Raw genomic sequence first — 12852 nt, 5'->3', positions numbered from 1 at the left:
GTGGCACTTGCAGACTATTCCTGGCATAGCCTTAGGTTGGTCTCATAGAGTCATAGAAAAATACAGCACAGAAACTGGCCCTTTGGCCCATCTAGCCTGTGCCAAACCATTTAACTGCCTGGTCCCATTGACCTGCCGCTGGGTCATAGGCCTCAAACCCCTGCCAACAATGTACCTATCCAAACTTCTCTTTGGCAGCTCGTTCCACAGTCTCACGCCCCTCTGAGTGAAGAAGTTTTGCCTCATGTTCCCCTTAAACTTTTCACCTTTCACCCTTAACCCATGGCTTCTTGTTGTAGTCCCACTAGTTGTGTTAGTTGTTAACGTGAACAATGCATTTCACTGTAGCTTTCAATGTACACTTGATAAATAGATAGACCATCGAACAGTACAGTGTAGGAACAGGCCATTCATCCCATGATGTTGTTCTCAACCAGCTAAAAAGAAAATCAACCCCCCCCAAACAAATCCCTACTATGTACTCTTCATATCCCTCCATCTTCCTCACCTTCATGTGTCTATCTAAATGTCTCATAAAAGCCTCTAACGTATTTGTCTCTAACGTCATGCAGGCAGTGCATTCCACCACTCTGAGTACAAAAAAAATTACCCCTCACAGCCCCTTTGAACCTGCCCTCTCTCACTTTAAATGCATGCCCTCTGGCATTAGGTATTTCTATCCTGGGGAAAAGATACTCCCTGTCTACTCTACCTATGTCTCTCATAATCTTGTAAACCTCGATCAGATCTCCCCTCAGCCTCTGGCACTCCAGAGAAAACAGCCCAGGTTTGTCCAGCCGCTCATGCCCTCTAAACCAGACAGCATCCTGGTAAACCTCTTCTGCACCCTCTCCAAAGACTCAACATCCCTCTCATATAGTGGGCCAACCAGAACTGTATGCAATACTCCAGATCTGACCTAACCAGAGTTGTATAATTTGAATCATCTTGTAATCTTTGAGCAGAAGTTGTTGTGGAGCGTCTTTTGATACTTCTTACAACCTGCATCTTCATTTTCCAAAAAAGTTCATTACGGTTGTCAAGCTTCTAATTATTGCCTGTCTGATATGTCATTGAGAAGGTGGTGAGGACCCACCTTCTTGAATTGCAGTGATTTAGACTTGTGGGAGCAGAAAGAAGAGCAAGGAATTTCTAAGACAGGTTGGTCAGTGAGGGTTTAATACTAGAGCATCTCTGTATCTGTTGCCATTGTGATTCTTGGTGGTCAGTTGCAGTTTGAATAACCAAAGTAAGAGATTATCTGAATACTTTCCAGTTATGTGTGTAGGTGGCAGAAAAAGTGAATAATTAGCATGGTTAATGGAGTTCAGAAGTTCAAAGTGCCACGTAAAATTTATTATCAAAGTACATATTATGTTACCACATACAGCATTGAGATTAATTTTTTACAGCTATTTGCAGGAAAAGAAATACATTTTTGGGCTGTTTCAATTGGGAAAGTAGTTCGGTTGAAGTTTCATCCCTTCAGAGCTGAGTGTATTTCACCACGGTCCTGACCTGCTTTGTAGCTGGCAGGAAAGTTTTTGGGTGCAAGAGCTCAGAGCACAAGGGATTCTGCAGGTGCTGGAAATCCAGAGCAAATCACATTCAAATTGCTGGAGGAGCTCTGCAGTTCAGGTAGCACCTATGGAAGTGAATAACAGTTGATAATTTGGGCCGAGGCCCTTCCTTAGGACAAGGAAGGAAGGGGAAGACGTCTGAATAAAAAGGCGGGGGAAGGACAAGCTAGAAGGTGATGGGTGAAGTCAGGTGGATGGGAAAGGTCAAGAGCTACAGAAGAAAGGATCTGATAGGAGAGGAGAGTGGACCGTAAGAGAAAAGGAAGAAGGAGAGGTGATAGGCAGGTGAGGAGAAGAGTTAAGAGGCTAGAGTGGGAAATAGAAGAGGGAAGTGGGAGGGGAAAAGGAAAGAATTACTGGAAGGAGAGATCGATGTTCAGGCCATCAGGTTGGAGGCTACCTAGAAGGAATATGTGGTGTTTCTCCACCCTGAGAGAGACCTCATCTTTGTGTAAGAAGATGTCATGGACTGACATGTCAGAACAGGAATGGTGATAGGAATTAAAATAGTTGGCCACCAGGAAATTCCTCTTTTGGTGAACGGAGTGGAGGTGATCATCGTCTAAATACTCTTTTAGTCATAGCGTTTATGTGAGTGTTGAGCTGAATTTCTGGTCAGGAGTGACATCCCAGGATGTAAATGATAAGGTGGGCTGTTGTTAAATTCTCTTTCATAATGGAGATGATCATCGCCTGGAATTGTATGGAGTGAATGCTATACTTATTTCTCAGTCAATGCATGAATATTCATTCATTGCTGCATACAGATCTGGGTTGCTTCGCCTTTTGGTGCAGGTGGAAATGGAATTGACTCCTGTGCAATCATCAACAAACCTCCTCAGTTCGAAACGTATCATAGAAGAGGATTGAATTTTGCAACCAGTTCCAGTTTCCTCTGTGCAAGATGTGGCCCGGACTTGAGTGTTTTGCATTTCAGTTTAGCCAGAACTTTCTGAGGTCCTATTTGGTCAAATCTAAGGCTGTCATCTCTTGAATTCAGTTCTGTGGCCTTTCTTTGGACTAAAACTTCTCTGTTGATTTTGACAGGTGAACATATGTATCTGTCTCCCTCTAGCTGGTTTCTGATGGTTCAGATTGTGGTCTTCCTATGCTTTAGGTCAGTAGGAAGTGTTTGGTTTGGTGATTTCACTGTCATAGGTACAATCTTTGCATTCTTGATCTACAGGACAAATACATACATTCAAGCAGCTCTTGAAATGTCTGTCACAAGTTGTAATATTATTGGAGAAGTGCAATCCCTGAAACTGAGTATGACGTTCTCCTAAGGGATTGTCTATTCGTGGGTGACTTAATCTAGAATGTTAAGGAGGATTTCCTTAATGAGGAATGCCAGGGTGTGACTTGATTTAACATGGGGAGAATTCTTGAAGAAGTGTCTCGGCCTGAAACGTCGACTATTTACTCCTTTTCATAGATGTTGCCTGGTCTGCTGAATTCCTCCAGCATTTTGTGTGATGCGTCATTATCTTCTGCCAGCTCCACTTGGTTGGATCCCTCCTGGTCTGGAACCTCCCTCTTCACTTTACCCACCATGGGTGACCCGACCAGGAGCTAAACTCCAAACAGCATCTCTCTTGGGATCTCAGGAATTCTCAAGCCTCTCCACCACACCAAGGTGACAATCCTTGGAGAAGTAACATTACTGAATGTCCATCCAAAGTCAGGAAGAGGAACGCTGTCATACTGTGTAGCATTTCCATCTGTTAGATTGTCCTAACGCCTTTAAATTTCACTGAGTCTGGACCCTATGGAGAATTTTCTCTGCAGTCCATCAAACACTTCAACTTTCTGTGACTGCATTATTAGATGAATGATGAGTTATGTATAAACGAATAACAGAATGATTTTTGCTGCAAAAGCAAATAGGAGTTCCATCCCTGGAATCAGAATCCCCTATACTCAGAACAAACTATTAAGAAAGTGGATGAATTGTACAAAGTACAGACAAAATGCAGTTAATCTCAATAATTTCATTTAGTTCAAGAGTTGTGATAATGAAAAATTTTATCCATCTCAGCATTATTGTATTAGAGGAATGGGAACACAGCTAACAGTAGTTTCATCTTCAAGAAGAGAATAAGGCACAAGAAAGGGTTCAAAGCTTGTGCTGGAATGGAAGGATGCTTGTGTGTATGTGTATAAATGTTTGAATGAAGCAAAGCATTTTGAAAGAGCAGTCAGTAAAACACATGGGATACTGGGTTTTGGAAAGAGTGGCATAGCGTAGAAGGGTAGGAAGGTTATGTTGAACTTTTATAAAGCACTGGTTATCTATACCTGGAGTACCACCTCCAGCTCTATCCCACACACTCGAAACAAGTAGTGAAGGTCCTAGAACAGGAACAATCGTTCAATAGTTCCATTTAATGTCTGAAAATGTATACAATATACAACCTGAAATTCTTGCTCTTTGCAGACATCCATGAAAACAGAAGAGTAGCCCAAAGAATGCGTGACAGTAAAAATCAAGCAAGCAATAGCAAAGTCCCTAAGAGAGACAATGATCTGCAGTACAACATTCGACAGGCTCTCTCTCTCTCCCCAATAAAGGGACAGAGAGGAGTCACACAGCGAGAGGTGAGACTAACTAAAGTAAAAAAGAAAGCAGAAGTTGCTTTGGGGGATAAGGGATTGTACCTACAAGGTTACAATTCTCCTTGGAACTAAATGGATTGACAGTGAAAGGATGGAAGCATTCAAGATCACCGAGACAGGGTAGAAAGTCTGCCATGGTGGCAGAGCTTGGGACATTAGAGTTTGGAGCTCAACTCCAGCGCCCTCAGTAAGGAGTTTGTACATTCTCCCCATGACCACAGTGGTTTCCTCCGCATGCTTCAGTTTTCTCCCGCAGCCCAAATTGTCCTGTAATTAGGCTGGGATTAAATAGGTGGGTTGCTGCGTGGCGTACATTGTTAGGCAAGAAGGACCTGTTCAGTACTATACCTCTAAAGAAACAAAAAACTACTTAAATAAAACGAAGAAGCTTTTCTCATTCTCGAGTAATTCATGATTGGAGAAACAAATTTAAAGTGAAGGACAAAAGGTGATGGGGAGAAACTTTTCTTATGTAGAGATTAATTATAACCTGGAACTCACTGCTTTTAAGGATGGATTTTAAAAGGGAATTGAACAGGCACTTGACAGAAAGCAATATAAAGAGTGAGGTAGTGGAACTGCTTATACACTTTACAGGGAGCTCGCCTGGACATTATGGGCCAATTGCATTCCTCCAGTGAAATAATAATTCTATGATTCTGTGGTTCCATAAATTTTTAATTATGTTTACTGCTCGATAAGGAAGGGCCCATTTCTGGCTGTACCCCCTAAGGACCGAGTGGATCAAGAGATGTATAACTCAGTGGAGAGCATCCTGGAATAGTAATATTGTGATACGAAGCTTAGATTTGTTATAGAGAAGACTAATCAGAATAGAATAAAAATATTTGACTGATTCTTGAGAGCTGAGAACGGAAAACAAAAATTAAAGCAAGCGCAGATGTTGAAAATGAGAAGTAAAATCAGAAAATGACTGGAAGCTTTGGCAGCACTTGTGGAAAGAGAAACGGAGTTAATGTTTCAGGCTGAAGATGCTTCATCAGGACTTGGAGAGAGAAAACATTGGTCAATTTTAAGCCAATGGAAGGATAGGATAAAGGGAATACTTCTGAAAGAGTGATGCCAAGGTTGCCATGGTGATAAGCTATTGATGAAGCTGTCTGGTTGATAGATTAACATGGGCAGTTAGAGAAATAATCAAAAGAAATAAAGGCCAGAGTTGTAGGAAAAGCCCCGCAGATAACTCAGTATCAAGAGAGAGAGATCTCTATATATCACTATAACTGATGGATATCCCACAGCAGAACAGGCCAGCTCTGATACAAAAACAGTAAGTAAGTTACCTCAGGATGTGGAATTTGTTTTTGTGTCCTCAATGCTCAGATGAAAGATGAAATGCTGTTCCTCAAGCTGACATCAGGTCACAACGTAACAATGCAGAGTGAGCTGAAGAATTCAATTGGTAGGAAGCTCAGGGCCATCCCTGAGGACTGGACACAGCTGCTCTACAAATTCTTCCTGCATTCGCTTACTTATTTGCAGAGGAAACTCCATGGCAAACATTGAATGCAGCACACTTGGGAAAAGTCCTGCTGCCTCATCTTTGGAAGGAGAATGGGGTTGAGAGGGACAGTATATCCGCCATGATGAAATGGTGGAGCATATTCGATAGGCTGAGTGGCCTAATTCTGCTTCTATCTCTTATGGTCTTTGGTTTCCTGGACGGTGAGGAGGAAAGGGGTGAAAGAATAAATGTTGCATCTCCTGCGGTTACATGGGAAGGGGACCGGTTAGAGATGGAAAGGATCAGCCCCTTTGTCCCATGGGAAAGAGTAGGCGACGGGAAGATGAGTCCGGTGGTGGAATGTTATTGAAGGCAGTGGAAGCTGCCAAGGATAATCTGTTGGATCCAAAATCCAAAGGAGTGGAGAGTGAAGACCAGTGGAAGGAGAGGTGGTGAGAACAGAGGGAGGAGGGATGGGCTCCCAGACGGATCAAGAATCCTAAAGACAGCAAGGAAATTGTGTTGGGGGTGGGGGTGGTGAAGGCAGCAGAAGAAGTATTCAGTGTCATGCACGGGCTCTGAATTGATCAAGAGGGGGAATTTATGCAAGGGTGATCGGACAAGTCAGGACTGCTGTGGCGAAAAGCTGTCGATGAAGCTAAATGGTTAATAGATGAGTACGAGGTAACCTGAAAATGTGTCCGGTCTGGGTAAATTGTTCTCAAAGATAGAAAAGTAATGAATAATGGGCAGCCTTTAAAGTGGAAAGGGAGAATAATCAAAGCTATGCTTCTTTGTATGATTAAGGCATTAGTCAGTAGAACAAAGCGGAGAGAAATAGCTCATAATGGATATCAGTCTGATAATGCAAAAAAGAATCAGGTTGCATATAATAAAATCTAATTGCCTGCCCTGTTAGTTCTCCACCCTGACCCCTGTCTCTATACCTGGTACATTTCTTCGATGATAAGATAGATAGGCAGATAGATAGGTAGATACTTTATTGATCTCAAAGGAAATTACAGTGTCACAGCAGCATTACAAGTGCACAGATACACAAATATTAGAAAGGAAGTACAAAAAAATAAGTTGCCTGAAAAATAAGTTGTACAAATTTACAAGTCAAAGATTACAATATTTACAAGATTTCCAAGTTCACACTGATAAGATGGTAGTGCAAGAATTAAGGTAATATTATACAGTAATGGGTGCACTTTCACTCTGTCCAGATAATAAATGATAGTAGTATTGCACAGAGTGTCTATGATAGCAGGGTGTGGTAAACAGAGCTCTCATAAACAGAGGTTAATAGCAGTCTAACGGAATGGGGTCATCACTTCCCTGGCTATAGGTTGACTCATTATAGAGCCTAATGGCCAAGGGTAAGAATGACCTCATATAACCTCTTTGAGGCAGTGCAGTTGTCTTAGTCTATTACTGAAGTGCTCCTCTGTTCAGCCAAGGTGGCATGCAGAGTTTGAGAAACATTGTCCAGAATTGGCATGATATTCTGGAGGCTTCTTTGTTTTACCACAGCTTCCCATATGTCCAGTTTGACTTCTGCAACACAACTAGCCTTTCTAATCAGTTTATTGAGCCTGTTGGCATCACCCATGTTGATGCCATTGCCCCAGCACACCACCACATAGAAGACTGTACTGGTTACAACAGACTGGTAGAACATGTGAAGGAGAGGTCTGCATACTCCAAAGGACCTCAGTCTCCTCAGGAAGTAGGGGCAACGCTGGCCCTTCTTGTACTCAGCCTCTGTGTTGGTGCTCCTCTGTTTCAATTAGTTTCTTTCTTTCTGTTTCCTGCCACCAAATTTTAAAGTCATCTTCAGTCTGTACCCTATCACAAACGTTCTCCATGTTCTCTCTAACTCCCCTTCTCTCTGCAATTTTACTTGATGGCTTACTCTTTCATTTCAGACGAAGGTTCCTTGACCAAAAGCATCAACTGTTTTATTTCTCCACTGATGTTGCCCAACCTGCTGAGTGCTTCCAAAGTTATTTTTTGTTTTTCTTTCGGATTTCAGCATCTGCAGTCTTTTGCTCCAAATGTATGGAAAAGAAGGAGAGGTGAAAGTGCGAAAAGAATTTTAAGAGCCAAAATGAGCATAAATTTGCTCCTGACATAGAATGGAAGCCAGAAGTGTTCTATATGAACATTAACAGCAAAGTGGTTAGGTGAGTGAGATGATGACAGGTAAAAATAGAAATCTACTGAAGGAGATGATGAGGTATAAAAGGATGCGAACATTGCCAGAGAACTGAAAAAAGATGGAAATGATCAGGTTAACAGATAAGTTAAAAACAGGGAAGAGGGAAAGTAATGAAGATCGACATTGCTCGATTGGATTGATATCTCAGATTGGATGAGAATCATCTTTGGTTGCTATGATTTGCTAGATGTACTGCATCAAAGGATAGGAAGAATGAAAATATTGTAGAACATTGTACACACATTGAAAGAGTAATAAACCCCGTGACTACAGAGCAAGAAACAATCCATCCCAATGTATTTCATATTATAGTCAGAAATTTCAATCAGACTTGTTTGAAGAAATCCCTGCCCAATTACTGTCTGCATATAACGTGTAGCACCAAAGGTCCCAACACCCTGGACCATTGTTATACCAAGATAAGGAATGGCTACTGTTCCATGCTCAGATTGCATTTCAGGAAATTTGATCACCTGGCTGTCCTTCTCCTACCTGCATATAAGCAGTGGCTAAAGAGCAAGGACAACAAAGAGATGTTCACTGCTCTAAGCACAGCATAGTCTCTAATGGCCACTCAAGTGTATGTGACTGGCACTAGTTAGGAACTGTTCGGCCTGTCCTAGTTAAGTGGCATAGTGTCCTACATAAATGAAGGGAATCCCGGCTATTTTCTTGATTATGGTTTGTTCTTTAAGAGTTGTCCCAGTTTCATGACATGCTCCAATTAACCGGAGTCTGTTGTATTCAGATGTGGCATCATAAACAATTTTACACTAAAGCTCCCCTGGGTCTCCCTCTTTTAGCTTCTTCTCAAAATGCAGCATTCCATTGCTTTCTGAATTGCATTTCATCAGACATCTACTTGTCCATTTCTTCCTTACTTCTACATCCTTCAGAATGCTCTACTACTTAATTCAATTTAACATAAAATCAGAAAATGCAGAAATAACCCAACAGGTCAGGCAGCATCCATGGAGGGAAAATAGAGTTATTATTTCTTTCGACAGAACTGGTATTTTTGGCTACAATGGACTTTTTCCTCTATGTCCTATTTTTATTTCAGGTTTCCATCGTCCACAGTGTTTTCCTTTTATTTTGCTCTCTTCAATGTAAAAAATAGCTCTAAACATGGCATCATCTGCAGATTTTAAATTTGTGCTTTATCATTCACCCCTTCCTCAACTCCCAGTGCCTCTCAATCCCCTATTCAATATATTGTATTAATCCATGCCAGGTGCAATAACAATCCCTGTCCTGATTTTGAGGGAACTTCATGTCATTCATTACAACTCTGCAGCTTAAACTCCTTGGCTAATTTTGTATTCCTTCTGTCACTGTCACTTTTATCCCGTGGGCTTCACTTTCATTTACAAAACTATTATATGCTGCTTCAATAAACACGTTTTGAAAATCCAAATCAACTGAAATGCCCTCAACCACTGTCTCTGTTATATCATTGAAAAAGTCAAACAAGCTGGTTAGACTTGATTTGCCCTAACAGATCTTTGCTGGATTTTCTTGACTGGTCCGTGTTTACTGAAGAGGCTGTTGATTTCCTCTCACTGTATTACATCTAAACACTTCAAAGTTCAAAGTAAATTTAATACCAAAGTAAGTTTACAGCCCTGAGATTCATTTTCCTGCAGGCATACTCAATAAATCCCATAACCATAATAGAATCGATGAAAGACCTCACCACCTGGGTGTACAACGAGTGTGCAAAAGACAACAAACTGTGTAAATACAGAAAGAAAGAATAAATATTAATAATAATAATAATAATAAATATGCAATAAATATCTGGCCTGTGTGCAATGCTCCTTTGGTTAACATCACTGGACAGATCATGAAACCATATATTTCACTTATTTTATTCCCTTTATGTTTGTTTTTTGTCTCGCATGTGATTCTGGATCTGTTGGAGCCCAGGATTTGTCGTTTGGAGATCGTTTGGGTGTTCCAGCGCTCAGCAGTTTTTGGGAGGATTCCAGAAGGCAGAGGCAGCATGCGTGAACCTTGTGGCGAGAAGGCGCTCGCCAACGTTCAACTCCATTTTGCTGATTAAAGCTTCCATTTTTCGCCGATTGAAGTGACAAGGCAGATTGAAACTTCAAGGGGAATGTGGAAGTTTGGAGATCATCTGGGGGTTCCCGTGCTCCGCAGTCTCCGAGATGATTCTGGGAGATAGAGGTAGTGTGCATGAACCTCATGGTGGGCAGACTGCGAGACGGGGTGCAAGGTGATGATTGACTTTTTTTTGCTGATTAAAGCTTCCATTCTGCATCGATTAAAGCGACGAGGGAGATTGTAACATGAAGACAAATGCGGAAGGTGAGCCTGTCTTTTGTTCTGCTACTGGGGAGGGGAGAGCTTGCCGCCGTGCCCAGAGAATGTTACCCAGGTTTTCTGCATTTCGGATATGGACATGGACTTTTTCAGTATTATAATTTTTTATATTGTGTTTTTCGCCTGATCTTTCTCTTTTTTTGTGTGGGAGGAGGGATTTGGAGGATGATGTGCCTATTCCATTTTTGTTTGTTTTTCTGTGCGGGGAGTTGGGATTTGGGTGTCGATGATCATGTTGCCCTTCTTTTCTTTCTTGGTTTCATGGTTACCCAGAGAAGAAGAATTTCAGAGTTGTGTACTTTGATAATAAATGAACCTTTGAACCTTTGAAATGAGGAATCCTTGAAAGTAAATTCGTATGTTGTAGGAATGTTTCAATGGTGGGGACAAGCGAAGTTGAATGAAGTTATCCCTTGTGGTTCATTGCTGAAGGGTAATAACTGTTCCTGAAACCGGTGGTGTGAGTCCTGAGGCTTCTGTATCTTCTTCCTGATGGCAGCAGTGAGAGGAGAGCATGTTCTGGGTGTTGGGGGTCATTGATGATGGATGCTGCTTTCCTGTGACAGCGTTTCATGTAGGTGTGCTCAATGGTGGGGAGGGCTTTACCCATCATGGACTGGACTATATCCACCACTTTTTGTAGGATTTACCATTCAAGGGTTTTGGTGATTCCATACCAGGCTGTGATGTAGCCAGTCAATATATCCTCCACCACATCTATAGAAGTTTGTCAAAAGTTTTAGATGTCATGCTGAATCTTTGCAAACTCCTCAGAAAGTAGAGGCACAGCTGTGCTTTCCTTGTAATGGTACTTACCTGCTGGGCCCAGGACAGGTCCTCTGTAGTGTAGCACCAAGGAATTCAAAGTTGCTCTCCACCTCTGAACCCCAATGATGACTGGCTCAAGGACATCTGAAAATCTGGCTGAGAAGTGCCACAACAACCTCTTACTTAATGTCAGCAGGACCAAGGAGATGATTATTGACTTCAGGATGAAGAGAGTAGAGGTGCCTTTATGTGGGACACTGTGCCGCTTAATTAGGAGAGGCAAAAACACTTTCTAACTAGTGCCAGTTGTGTACAATTATGCGGCCATTAGACTCTGCACCGCGCTTAGAGTGAACAGTTTTTAAGGTAGCATTGGTTGAGTGTGTTTATGTTCAAAAAGCAGCGATTCTTGTCAATTATAGTTGGTGAGAAATAAGCAGAAGGACAATTAGGAACTGTTTTGCTCACTGCAGGCTCAAGCATTGAAGCTTGGAAATGCCAGAAACAGCAGGGAATAAAAATGAAATGATTTCACTACCTCAACAAGTTAAGAACTACGAATAATTTGAAGGTATCGACAATCATCTTGTATCTACTCCCAATCACCTTAAAACTATGCCCCCTCATGATAGCATTTCAGCCCAGGGAAAAAGCCTCTGTTATCCACATGATCAGTGCCTCTCATCATCTTATACACCTCTATCAGGTCACCTCTCATCCTCTGTTGCTCCAAGGAGAAAAGGCCAAGTTCACTCAACCTATTCTCAGAAGCCATGCTCTCCAATCCAGGCAACACCCTTGTAACTTGTGCACATTTTTTTTTTTACAAGAAAGAACACAACGAGAATGGGAAAATCACAAAGTCCGATCTAGTGCAAAGTGGTCAAAGTGGTGACAGTGTGGCTCTGATAGGTACAGACTAATGGTGTGTAGGTGGTTCAAGAAGCCAATAGCTGAAGCAAAGTACTGTAGTTATTCTTAAGTCTGGTGATGTGGGACTTAAGGCTTCTGTACCTCCTGCATGATGGTAGCTGCAAGAAGATTACACAGCCCATGTGATAGGGATCTATGATGACAGATGTGGCCATTTTGAGACAGTGTCTCATTGTAGATACCACCAATGGTGGGGAGGGATTTTCCTGGAATGTCATGAGGTTTGCAAGAAGATGTCAGGATAGTTGAGACAGTGAGAGTCAATGCAGGAAGAAAGCAAGGAAAGACAGGAGCAGATTTGTGATTTATATATTTAAAGTTATGAAGAATAAATAAAGAGAAATGGTTGACAGAAATGATAACCAGATTTAAGGTGAATGGAAAACAACATGAAGGAGTCCAATTTTAATTCAATGAATTGGACAATGGAAACAGTTTCACTTGTGTTTGGGTAAATACTTGAAGAGTAATGCAATACAAAGATGTTGGAAAGGAACCAGGACAAATTGCTTCCTTTGCAGTGAAGGTTTCATGGAATGAACAGCTTAACAGATTCTGTCTGTGCTATACTATTTGTCCAGCACTATTCTGTTTTGGCTTTATTCCATGATTCTATGGGCTGGAGAGTACCACACTTACTTTTACCAGACATGATGGGCTGCTTGGTTCCTGGGGTTGTCATAGCCAGGGGTGGAAGTGGGGATAAGCTCCCACTACCTATAAAGTGCTCCAAATGGTGTGCGACTCTAACAGCCCCTGACAACCAAGTCCAACTCAGGGCCTTCATGTGTGGCTTAGCTACTAGGCCCTGTAGAACTGTTTCTACTGACAAGAGAAGGGGCAAAGGTGAATCACTGGTGCCTCAAAACCAGTCGCTTTGGGCAGGTGGGGCTCGTCAGCCTGCCCAGGAGAAGGAAATC

The sequence above is a fragment of the Hemitrygon akajei genome, chromosome 14 (assembly GCF_048418815.1).
Source record: "Hemitrygon akajei chromosome 14, sHemAka1.3, whole genome shotgun sequence".
NCBI classification, from domain to species: domain Eukaryota; kingdom Metazoa; phylum Chordata; class Chondrichthyes; order Myliobatiformes; family Dasyatidae; genus Hemitrygon; species Hemitrygon akajei.
The sequence above is the reverse complement of the archived record's forward strand: the minus strand, read 5'-3'. Positions refer to the sequence as shown.